Source organism: Canis lupus, chromosome 4 (genome assembly GCF_011100685.1).
Source record: "Canis lupus familiaris isolate Mischka breed German Shepherd chromosome 4, alternate assembly UU_Cfam_GSD_1.0, whole genome shotgun sequence".
In the NCBI taxonomy this organism is placed as follows: Eukaryota; Metazoa; Chordata; class Mammalia; order Carnivora; family Canidae; genus Canis; species Canis lupus.
The window spans coordinates 81,598,516-81,611,309 of NC_049225.1; positions in this window are offsets into that span (position 1 = coordinate 81,598,516).

Consider the following 12,794-nt stretch of genomic DNA (forward strand, 5'->3'; position numbering starts at 1 on the left):
TTATCTATTTCTGCAATCAATATTTATTACCACAAAATCAGCAGCTTAAAACAATACAAATTTTTATCTAACAGTTTTATTGTAAAACAGGAGTCAAGGATTGTTTTTCCTTGGTTCTTTGCTTAGAATCTCACAAGGCTTCATTCAAATGCAGGATGGGGTTGATGTCTCCTCTGAGGCTTGACTGGGAATGGATCCACTTTCAAGGTCCTTCAGATTATTGTCAGAATTCAGTTCTTTGCAACTGTAGGACTAAGGACTTCATCATCCTGCTCTCTGTCAGCCAAAGTCATCCCTCAGTGGCTAGAGCCTCTCACAGTTACTTGCCAAGTGGAGTTCCCCAAAATAGCTACTTATTTGGTCATACTTAGCAAGGAAGAGAGAAAAATACTCCATTGAGATGAATGCTCCAATTTTATGTAAAGCAACCACTTAATAACATATACATAATCACATACTCTCTGTCACTTTTATCATTTTCTGTTGATTAGAAGCAAGTCACACATTCTAGCCATATTCAAGAGGAAGAGATCACATAAGGCATGCATGTCAGGAAGGGGGATCATGAAGGTCACCTTGACAGTCTGCTTGCAAAGAAACTAATTTTCTGCAAACCCAGTTGTTCATTTAAACCATAATCTAATATATTATTTCTGGCAGAAAGGAAATTATTGGAGCTTGATTAGTTAATAGTTTCCTCAAGTTATATAATTACTAAAATTAATTATTTACCTTTTTGTTTATTTGATTAAGGTACTATGGAAACTTAGATGGGAGTGAGGTTGTGGTTAAGGGCATGTTTACCTGATTTCAATTTCAGTGAAACATCACCATTTTTAACTATAGAAAATTCTTGAATAATTTTAATGTCTGTTTCTTTGGCTGAAAAATAGTGCTAACAAAGATGCCTGCTTGACAGCATATCATGAGGACCTCTCAGGTTTGTTTTTAAGACAAAGTCAATACCACACACACAAAAAGTCTGTTATTCTTTTTGCATCACTTTTTGGGCATTTAACTCCATTTGAACTATTATCTTATAAAGTTGTATATGAAGCACACAGATAAGATGATGGGCTGTGCTTAGATATACATATTATTAAGCAACGTTAAAGTGACACTGAATTTCCTCATGTAACCTAAAGGTATGTAACTAATAAATAAAACCAGAAAGCAGACTCCTAACTGTAGAGAATAAACTGGATTATTGGAGGGGAGGTGGATAGGGGAATGGATTAAATGGGTGATAGAGATTACGGAGGGGCCTTATTGTGATAATCACTGTGTGTTGTATGAAAGTGATGAATTCCTAGACTCCATACCTGAAACTGTTGTTATACTATATGTTAACTAACTGGAATTTAAATAAAAGCTTGAAAATATTTAAAAATAAATAAATGAAACAAATTCCACATTTATAAGAAAATAAAAATAAATAAGTAATCACGAATAAGGAAGCTTTATGATGCAGTATGCAAATTCATTAATACAAAGGAAAATAAACTGGTTTTTAAGAAATCACAATTTTACATTTGTACTAATTTTGGGTGAAATACTTATGTAAGCATTTTCACAGTTTCCTTTGAAGAAAATTGTATTAGCCTAAACTCTTTCATTAAACATGAATATCTAGTCTGAAGCTAGTAATTAATATTATATAATTTGTGTTTATTAAATGTGCAGTTTTTATTTATTATTCATGATACAAGCTGTTTTTAACTTTATTTAGTGAGTTTATTTTTTTCTTAAAGCTTCTAATTTAAATTAAGTGGAAATATTTTTTAATGCTAGCTTTGCTTTATATAGCTACATATGTTCTGATATAGCATAGAATGCCTATAATATAAATTTTAATCTTGTTAAATCAATATTGAGAGTGGCTCAAATTAGATGACTGAAACATTTAGCTGTAACATCCAAAAATACTGTATATAGAATTTCTGTCACTTAGTATTGTGAAAAGCTTGATAAATTTATGGTGAAGGGGACAAATAAAGTCAGATACTAAGCGATACTAAGATAAAATTAGAAAATTCTCTAAGAACTAATGAAAATAGAACATTATCACTGAGTAAAAGATGTTTTACTGTTCAGAATATGAACAAAACAAGAGGAAATAACTGTTCAGAATATGAACAAAAATACAAAACTAGATCTAAGAACTTGGGATAAAAACATGTAAAAAATACAGGATCTATTTCTTTGATTTTAGTATGATTAAGCACCACTCACCACATCTTCCTTTTCCCACTAAATTTAGTTTTACGTATCATTTTGGCTAGGCCATAGAACCCAATAATTTAAGTAAACACTAGGTGTTCACTGTGAATCTATTTTGTAGATAGGGTTAACATCTACCAGCAGTTGACTTCAAGGAGATTATCTTCAATAATGCCAGTGGGCCTCGTCCAATCAGATAAAGGCTTAAGAACAAAAACTGAGGTTTCCTAAGGAGATCCTGACTCAAAACAAGTGTCAATTCCTGCCAAGGTTTTAGTATGCCAGCTTATCAGATTTTGGACTCAAGACTACAAATTAACCCCTATCTGAGTTTAGAGATTGCTGGTCTAACTTATGAGTTTTGTACTTTCCAGCCCCAAAAATCACATGAACCAATTCCTTAAAATAAATCTCTTACCAAAGATACATATAAATATACACACACATAAATATAAATTGTATGTCTGTATGTAACATAAATATAAATTGTATGTCTGTATGTATAGATCTACCTATCCACCTAGAGGGGTAGATGATGATGATGATGATGATGATAATGATGATGATAGACAGATACCTAGATCTGGATGTAGATATACCATATTGGTTCTCTGAAAAATCTTGCCTGATAGAGGCATCAGTCTTAAACCACCTAGCTACTCATTTTCATCCAAAAGTCTTGACCTACACAAACTTCAAAACCTTTTTCTCTCCACCAACTGTTATGTGCTACTAAATATTCTTCTGTTTTAATGTTCCATCCAATTTTTATATTTATTTATTTTTAGTTTGTTTATAAGGATTGCTATCCCATTGCAATTTGGTGCTTTTGGGGAAACCTAGATTTTGTAGCCTCATTGTTGAGCTAGGTTCCATGGGAGAATCTTAATGTCACAACTTCTCAACTCTGTGATCACTCCACAAATTAGAGAAATATTCTGCACCCAGATCAGTTTCTTTTCATCTGCTATCTATATCTATCTATCTATCTATCTATCTATCTATCTATCTATCTACCTATCTATCTATCATCTATCTATCCTTCATAACATTTCTCACAACCTGTAATTGTGAGAAATCACATATTTTTAAAGTTTAATTTTTGACTTGACGAACCAGGCAGTATCATTATCATTACTCATGAGTTCAAGATTCTTGTCTTCCTTATTTTTCACTATGTGCCTTGTTATGTGCAGAGTTTGGACATAAAGTTGATCAAAATATATTTATTTAAAGAGCAACTGTTGGTGGGAATGTGAAATGGCGCAGCCACTCTGGAAAACTGTGTGGAGGTTCCTCAAAGAGTTAAAAATAGACCTGCCCTACGACCCAGCAATTGCACTGTTGGAGATTTACCCCAAAGATACAGATGCAATGAAACGCCGGGACACCTGCACCCCGATGTCTATAGCAGCAATGTCCACAATAGCCACAGTGTGGAAGGAGCCTCGGTGTCCATCGAAAGATGAAAGGATAAAGAAGATGTGGTCTATGTATACAGTGGAATATTACTCAGCCATTAGAAATGACAAATACCTACCATTTGCTTCAACGTGGATGGAACTGGAGGGGATTATGCTGAGTGAAGTAAGTCAATCGAAGGACAAACATTATATGTTCTCATTCATTTGGGGAATATAAATAATAGTGAAAGGGAATAGAAGGGAAGGGAGAAGAAATGGGTAGGAAATATCAGAAAGGGAGACAGAACATGAAGACTCCTAACTCTGGGAAACGAACTAGGGGTGGTGGAAGGGGAGGAGGGCGGGGGGTGGGACTGAATGGGTGACGGGCACTGAGGGGGGCACTTGACGGGATGAGCACTGGGTGTTATTCTGTATGTTGTCAAATTGAACACCAATAAAAAATAAATTTATTATTAAAAAAAAAAAGAGCAACAAGAATGTGTTTCAAGCAGAGACTTCCTCCATTAAAAACACTCCTGTACTGAGGGGGTGGTTGGATGGCTCAGGCAGTGAAGGGTCCCACTCTCGATTTGGGCTCAGACTGTGATCTTGGGGTTGTGAGATGAAGCCCTGCATTGGGTTCCACCTTCAGTGGGGAGTCAGCTTGAGATTCTCTGTCTCCCTCTGCCCCTTCCCTGCAAATAAATAAATCAATCTTAAAAACAAAACAAAACAAAACAAAACAAAAAAAAACACTCTTGTATCAAAATCTTACATTTCCTGAATGATTGAAAACAAGTAAGAGGAGGCAGATATATGGGCTAGGTTGTTTGGATTGTCCTAGCCGAGTCTCAGGATGTAGGTGTATTTTTCTTAAACAACCCTTCATTGATGTGGTACCAACTCTTGGGATGTCTTCCTACACCAAATGGAATAGCTCAAGTAAGTCAGCGAGGCAAACAGATGTTTACACAGTACTGGCTGGGAGTATGCAGATGTGGCCTGAGATGTGTGAAATGCTATTGTTTGAATATCCTGACTTCATCTAATGCCATAACCCATGTCTTTCTCGTCAAATCTCCCAGTCCATCAATCTATCTTCAGCTTGTTTCCAGTAGGACTGCAGGGATAGCTGAAGACATTCCATTATTTTCCCTTAAAAAGAGTATATGTCATCTTTTTATTCATACGACATTTTATTTTTGATTTTTTAGTCTATTTAGGTAGTCAAATTATCAGCATTTAGGTTTTTATCTCTGCATTCTCAGCAAGTCAATCACAATACATCTTCAGGCAACGTGAGTAGAATAGCATTTACATGAATGCTCAAAAAGAATGGCATAAACATTTCAGGATACAGTTCTAGGACAATTGGATGAATAAGTAAATGAATGGATGGGTGGATGGATGACAGAAGACGGTACTGAAACACAAATGTTAGAAAAATACAGCACGTGTTCAAACTGTGTTTTGATATTGAAAAAGCAATAAAAAAATTAAAAAAAATAAAAGAAAGAAACATGAAAAAGCAATAGGCAATGTGGAAAGCAAAATTTGATTGGTATTCTTTTTTTATGTTAATAGTGTTAAAACACTCTACTCTCTGATAGATGTCTGTCAACAGTTTTAGGGAAATCATGTTTATCACAATTCCACAATTCCATAATTTATCCATACTTTAAGTTTATCCATTTCTGTTTACACTTTAAGAAAAATATTACATTTGGTTATGTAACTTGCCAAAAGTTTGAAAACAGGAGACAAATTTCGTCTGAAAATACAGGGCCTTTGACTCTATTCTGTTCTCCTTTCCGCTTGCTCCAGGCAGAACAATTATATATGTCTGAAGTAAAGTTAACTAGTCAGAAACACTGGAAATCATCAAAATTTTGGTTTTGAATCAGAGACATAAATAAAGATATGTTCTGAACACAGTTTAAAATATTCTATGCTTTTGTTTTGACTAATTCCATATTTTCTTCTCTACTGATATTTTAATAGACTAAAACATATCAAAATAGTTATATACGTGTTGCTAGCCTATTTTACTGGATTATTTGACCAGATTGGCAATACCTTTATTTCTTATAGTTGCAGTTAAATAGCTTTCATTAAATAATGTATCAAGGTATACTTCCTCCAATTACGGAGTACATGATTGCACAATTTATTATGACCATTTGATATTTTTATAACAGAGTTGGTGAATAATGGAACACTTTAATAATTATAGAATTTACAATGGTTATACTGTATAGTATACTTGCTACTATTTTGAAACGACAAGCATAATTTGCATAATTTACACTCATATGATTCACTTCTCAGAGTAATATGATGCACAGTACCAAGCTGATTAATTTTTCCTTGGTTTACTATCCAGAATGTGGTCAAAGTTTTAGTGAATTAATTTGACCACCATTATATGTAATGGACTGAAGTTACATTAATCTACTAAGTGATATTCCCATCAAAGCTTATGAAGAACTAATTCATCTGAGTGGGAACTAGCAAAGTTGATTATACACTCAACACAAGGAAAGAATACTGTGCATGGTTTTGTAACCTAAACTTAAACTTTAGCTTATATAAAAAGATTACACACACACACACACACACACACACATATATATTTCAAAACACCACAATTTTTTATACGTGATGGGAGCTAAAAGAATGCAGTGGGTAGCATTTGTTATAGAGAGGACATAATTATATTAACCCAAGTGTAACAAATGTCTAAAATGTACTATTACTAATTTTAATGCATAATAAAATATAAATTACAACTCCACAAAGAGAATTAAAACTGAAGATTATAAAAGATCATTATAGATTCAATTTGGTAACCCTTTCATATTCATTAATAATCCTCCAAGTGAGAAATCATAAGTGGTAAGAGATATCCTTAGCCATAAAAATCATTTAAATTTTCCACCCTGGTTCTTAACTTCTTTAATATAAGTGCACACACATACACATACATATACCCCATACTCCCACATAAAATTTAACATGAATAACGTATTAGAAAATGTATAATTTTTTTTACAGATTTTATTTATTTATTCATGAGAAACACAGAGAGAGGCAGGCAGAGACACAGGCAGAGGGAGAAGCAGGATCCCTGCAGGGAGCCTCATGCAGGACTCTGTTCCAGGACCCTGGGATCACGCCCTGGGCTGAAGGCAGATGCTCAACCACTGACCCACCCAGGTGCCCAAGAATGTATAAATTAAATATAAAATTATTTCTGATTTCTGATATTCTTAAAAGAATTGCATCATAAGGTTATGCATTTAAAAAATTCAGTGGTTATTCAAATAATTCTTGAAACTTTTAAATATATGACAATGTTAAGAACTGAATTTGTGTCCATTCAAAATATATATGTTGAATTTTTTTTTTATATGTTGAAATTTTAATCTCCAGGGTGATACCTGGAAAATATAAGTAAGAAATATGTGGTTCAAGTTTGGAAGTGAGTTTGAGGATTATGAAAAAATGTTTATAATAATGTCACTTGAATGCAGAGTTAGATATTAGGCATGTCCCTTAATTTATGAAAAACAAACCCTGGTGTACAATCCTAATACTGAAATAATTTGAAGTCATATTGAAACATAAAGTCCAAGGGGAGTGAAGCCTGACAGATTTACTGCTAAGAAATCGAAGGTTTCTATAGTACAATGACCATGAATAAAACTAAAAGCAAGTAACAAAATTGGGGAGATATTTTTTATATTTTCACATATCTTTATTAAATTATACAAGAGTAAATATTATTAATAAGGAATGCACTCCAAATATGGTAATTTGCCATCTTTCTCTTTCCTTCCCACCAAGAAGATACATTTCAGGCCCTGAAATTTAGTGTCCCACACCTTCCTTTTTTTTTTTTTTTTCTCTCTCTTTCTTTCACTATATACAGACACATTTAAGACATTTTATTACAAAAATATAATTATCTGCATAAAGTATTACCCTTTAAACTTGTTTCTTTTGCCACTGGGGGGGAATCCTAGGCATTTACTTATGTTGACAAATACAGATAAAAAATTCTATCTATGGGGGATCTCTGGGTGGCGCATCGGTTTGGCACCTGCCTTTGGCCCAGGGCGCGATCCTGGAGACCCGGGATCGAATCCCACATCGGGCTCCCGGTGCATGGAGCCTGCTTCTCCCTCTGCCTGTGTCTCTGCCTCTTTCTCTCTCTCTCTGTGTGTCTCTCTCTGTGACTATCATAAATAAAGAAAGAAATTTAATTTAAAAAAATTAAAAAGGGATCCCTGGGTGGCGCAGCGGTTTGGCGCCTGCCTTTGGCCCAGGGCGCGATCCTGGAGACCCGGGATCGAATCCCACATCGGGCTCCTGGTGCATGGAGCCTGCTTCTCCCTCTGCCTGTGTCTCTGCCTCTCTCTCTTTCTCTCTGTGTGACTATCATAAATAAATAAAAATTTAAAAAAAAATTAAAAAAATACTATCTATGGCTGCAAAATTCTGCATATATTCTAACATGTATGGACCAAATTATTAACAATGGCTGCATAATTCTCCTTTCGTTGTAATGTATTTAAATATTGCCCCGTTGATGGATATCCACAGTTTTTCTTAATTAAATATAATTTTATGACTTCTGAGACTGTATGAGGTTTGCCCTTATAACTGGCCTGTTTCCTCAAAGCAAAGGGGAAAGGGGGGTTGGGGCAAAACATAAATCATTCTGCCACCTAGCGGCACATTTATCTTCCTCACTATCTCACCTTTTCTCTGATTATTTTCTTGTGTGTGTGTCATACAATTTCTGGGACTTCTGCTCCATTTGCGCGCACGTGTGTGTGTGTGTGTGTGTGTGTGTGTGTTATAGAATCCCTGTATTGTGCTCTATTTTCTAATTGCTATTTATTGCATGTTATTTTCCCTGACTTGTTGAAATTCCAAACCTTGATTATCATCAACATTAGCTACAATAAGAACTGAACCCAAAACACCACAGGATTAGTTTGTCCATCATGAAACTACCCACTACTATCATTTCCACTTCCTTCTATATACACAAAAAAAGGTTAGAATAACCCAAACTACACACTAAGACCTACATGCACAGAGTATCTGTGATGAGCAGAAGAGAAGTGATCTCGTAGGAATGGAGACAGAGGGAAGAGAGAAACCTATAATATTATAAGCTGTATATGCAGAGGTACCTTGAAGTAACTTAGAATACATATTACAAAGTGACTGGCAAGCAACAAGGTGTTCCAAAGATGCCTTTATTCACAGATTTGAAAGACTGAAGACACGAAACCATTGTCAAAATCAAGAGTAATCACATGGAATTATGTGGGGATGCCCATCAGCAGAGGAATGATGCTCACCATGGCTCCATTGATATAATGTTACAAAATGAAAAACATTAGATTGTTTTTATTCTCAAATGAAAGGGCTGGTGTAACTCCAAAACTGAAGGACATGGCTCTGCTGATACGGTTGGAAACAGAAGCACCAATGAAAATATTGATTTCCCGCCTCCCCACCTTTACAGTTGTTAGAGCAGAACCATGTTTTCAGTCCTCAGTACTGCAGCTCCTCGCACAGTTTGCACATATGTGTATTTAATTCTCTCTGAGACGCTTCTGCATTTTTGCAGAGATTCATATAGGCCACAGTGAATCGATCTTAAACCATAGGTGACATAGGGTATTTGGCTGCTACAGATGCAGTTGAAGAAGTAGCATTTTTTTTTTTTTACTGCCTTTTTTTTTTTTTTTTTTTTTTTTGCCAAATCTCTTACTCCTTAGCATCATCACCGCCTTCCTTAATCATGTCTCCTGAGAAACTATTAAACAAACATAAAAGACCACTCTTATTTTACCTGTCTTGATTTTTTATTGCAAAGTAGTTTCCCAGCTGAGTGGCTGAGCGGTGAGGGCCCTATTTGTAACTCCAACCTCATTTAATTAATTTAAGAAGAACAAATCCGATGGGAGAAATACCAGGAACAGCTCCAGTGGCTCCGCTGGACAAGCAGAGGCTCCTTGGGGCTTTCGGTTTCCCATCCAGAACTTAGCCAACTGCAGACCACTGAAGGAATGGTACCCAAGAGAGGCCGGTGCCTGAGCAGGTTAAGGATTTGAAGAATATCAGGTAATGCAGCCTAATGAAAAGAAGAAAAACATGCAGAGGAAAAGCAAATGTTAAAAAAAAAAAAGTTTGCAAGTCAACACAGAGAATCCTGTACTCATTGCTGCGCAAAGAAGGGAGCATACATCTCCGGAGGGTGCAATGTCATGACCACAGTGGTGTGTGTGTCACCACGTAAACATGGTCATGTGGAAAGGGGCCGAGTGAGTGCTGGGCGGTAACACCGAGTCCCAGAAAGAGCATCACCTGTGACAACCACATCAAAAGGAAATGCATTACCATGAAAACTGAATTCTATAGGCGCTTCAAAAATTGTCTGAACACACTACACATTTAGTTTCACTTTTCTTGAAAGATAGAGCAAAAATACCCCCATTTCAACCCAGAGATATTCCAGATGTTCAGAACTATGGAAAAATTTGAATGTACAAAGATTATCTTCAAATGGTAGTCAGTAGGGGACTGGGTTCACCGTAAGTTCATACACGGGCCTAAGCCCCCAGGGGGTAAAACTCCATCCATCACCTTTGCAATTTCCACCTCAAGTAATTAAAATGTTGCATATATTAAATCAGCCAACTACACACAAAAAAAATTTGAACTATTTTATTATAACTATTTTCAGATGAGCTATCAGAGGCCCAAAGCATGCAATGCCAGGGTTTGTGCAGTAAGAATTAGAGCTGAAATTCAAACTCCAGTTTGAGAGTGTACGTCCTTCACCCCGGCTTCAAATGCTAAATAGCAATATGAGACAGAATCAGTATAAAACAATCGCACTCTTCTCCCCTACACGTTTTCACAGTCCTTAAGAATATAAATATGAAATCACATTTTAATAGAATTCTTTTATCATCTTAATATGTGGGTATTTTTTGTAGAACATTTAAACATAAATATAAATTGTACTTATTTCCATAATTTCAGGGGTAACTTTTAATTTAGAATCTGTTGCATTTTATCCCGACTTTCTTCTCACCTTCTTTCTAACCTATGATTTGAGAAAGTCATCATATTACTTTAGGAAAAAGAAAACAACAGAAATGGCCATTTGCTACATAAATTCAAAGTAAATACATATTCATGGTTTCAGAGTAGGAATAGAAGCCACATTTAATTTGAATACAGATATTAGTATATTATGGTTTAGTAATATTGATATTTGTCAGATTATGTTCTAAGACTGATAATGACATTTTACTTCTATTTCAAAAATTCTTTTTTGGGGGTGGGTGTCAGGAGACAAAAAAAAAAAAAAGGTAGACACATGTTTAGAGAAAATATCAATCTGTACAGCTTTGTGCCTAAAGAGTGTTTGTTGTTCAACTAAAAAATAAACTTTTTCTTTTCTATCTTGGAGGACAGTTTTTGTTTTTGTTTTTCTTAGGACATTACAAAAAAAGACTGAATAAGAAAAGCTGAAAATTCTGTTTTCACAAATTTGGAATGGAATTTGGAATTTGGCAATGGAATGTGTAGTGTCACTTAGCAATCCAAGCGACAATTTGTGGGAGCTGTGGAAAGATCCAATTTACCAGCTCAACATGCAATTCGGCACCACTGTCTCACCCTGAAGAGTGGCAGCTTTGAGAGAGTTCCAACCCGATACCCTTGCTGTAGACCTGGGATTTCGCAAGGGACACCATTAGCAGGATCCCTGAGCGCTGAGAGGCAGTCCTCAGCCACAGAAGGTCTGAGCTAGAGAAAAGTATCTGGCTGAGGCCACAGAGCTACTGTCATGGCCAAGCTGTACAGTAAGCTCATGTGGACCTTCTCAAGTGGACATCCAAACGCAAGCACTAAGGACGGGTTCTCAGGGGTAGTGGTTCCAAGGAATAGGAAGCATGATGCTGGGGACACAAGTCCTTTTAAGTAAAGATTTAATGGAACCGATTTTGTATACATAGATTTGTGACACCAGGACATGTAGATTGTTACATGTGTGTGTGTTGGGGGTGTGTGTGACTGTGTAAATATATATTTTTTAATCATATTTTTCTGTATACTGTTTTTCCCTTAGAAGTATAGTATGAACATTTGCTCAAAACATTCAAGCTTTGAAAATTGAAATGCAAAGAGTAAGTTGTTTTTTCCCTTCTCCCTCTATCTAAAGATCTGTTATCATTTTCTTCCATTTCAAAAGAGGATTGGACATTGGGTGGGAAGTTCAGCCTCCCCTTCTTATAAGCTGTACGGTGCTAATATTTCTATTTTGAAATTTGCTGATCTCATCTGAAATAGCAGGCAATTACCTCCCTGCCTACTCTCAGGATATCTCTCTCCTGGCTGTGGATGTTTTTCTAAGGAAAGGGCACCATAAGTGTCAGCTCTCGGCAACTTAGTATTACAGCCTGGTATTTTTTTTTCCCCTTAAGAGAGATTCATTTATTGAATTGTTTCTTAAACTGTAAGTGCATAGGTGGATGTTCCAGGGAATAATAGAAGTCATAGGTCAAAGTTGGTGCATTTTCTTGGGTCATCTATTATAATTTTGGTTGGCGATAAGAATGTAGAAAAAAGTACCAGGTACTTACAAAATTTCTGAGTTGTGCCTGCTTTTTGATAACTTGGAGTTCCTGAGTATTTTTGTTCTGAATTCTAGGAAAGATGCCAGAAAGGCCTTGGTAGAAACACATAGGCTGCCTTATACCACATGGAGATTCAGAAAAGTAGCTCGTTAAGTGATCCTAAAGATCCCTAAGCTTGTGTAGTAATCGTGGTTTATGTTCTGTTGTAGCTTCTTTCAAACCTTCAATCAATTTTCTTTAAAAATTAAATCTAATCTTTTACTGGACTGTGGAGTACTAAGAAAAAAGATGAGTTCCACACTAAGAATGTATTACTAAAAAGAAATTATGAAAAAATAGATGAGATATATTACTTGAGATTGTTTTAGATTATCCCTTTTTATTATGTCACCTCAAAATTTTTTAATAATGTGACTGTTATTTTAAACACATCACTCTCATTTGTTAGAAAACAATAAATGCATCTACCATTTTTAAAGAATTATTTTTAAAGAATAAA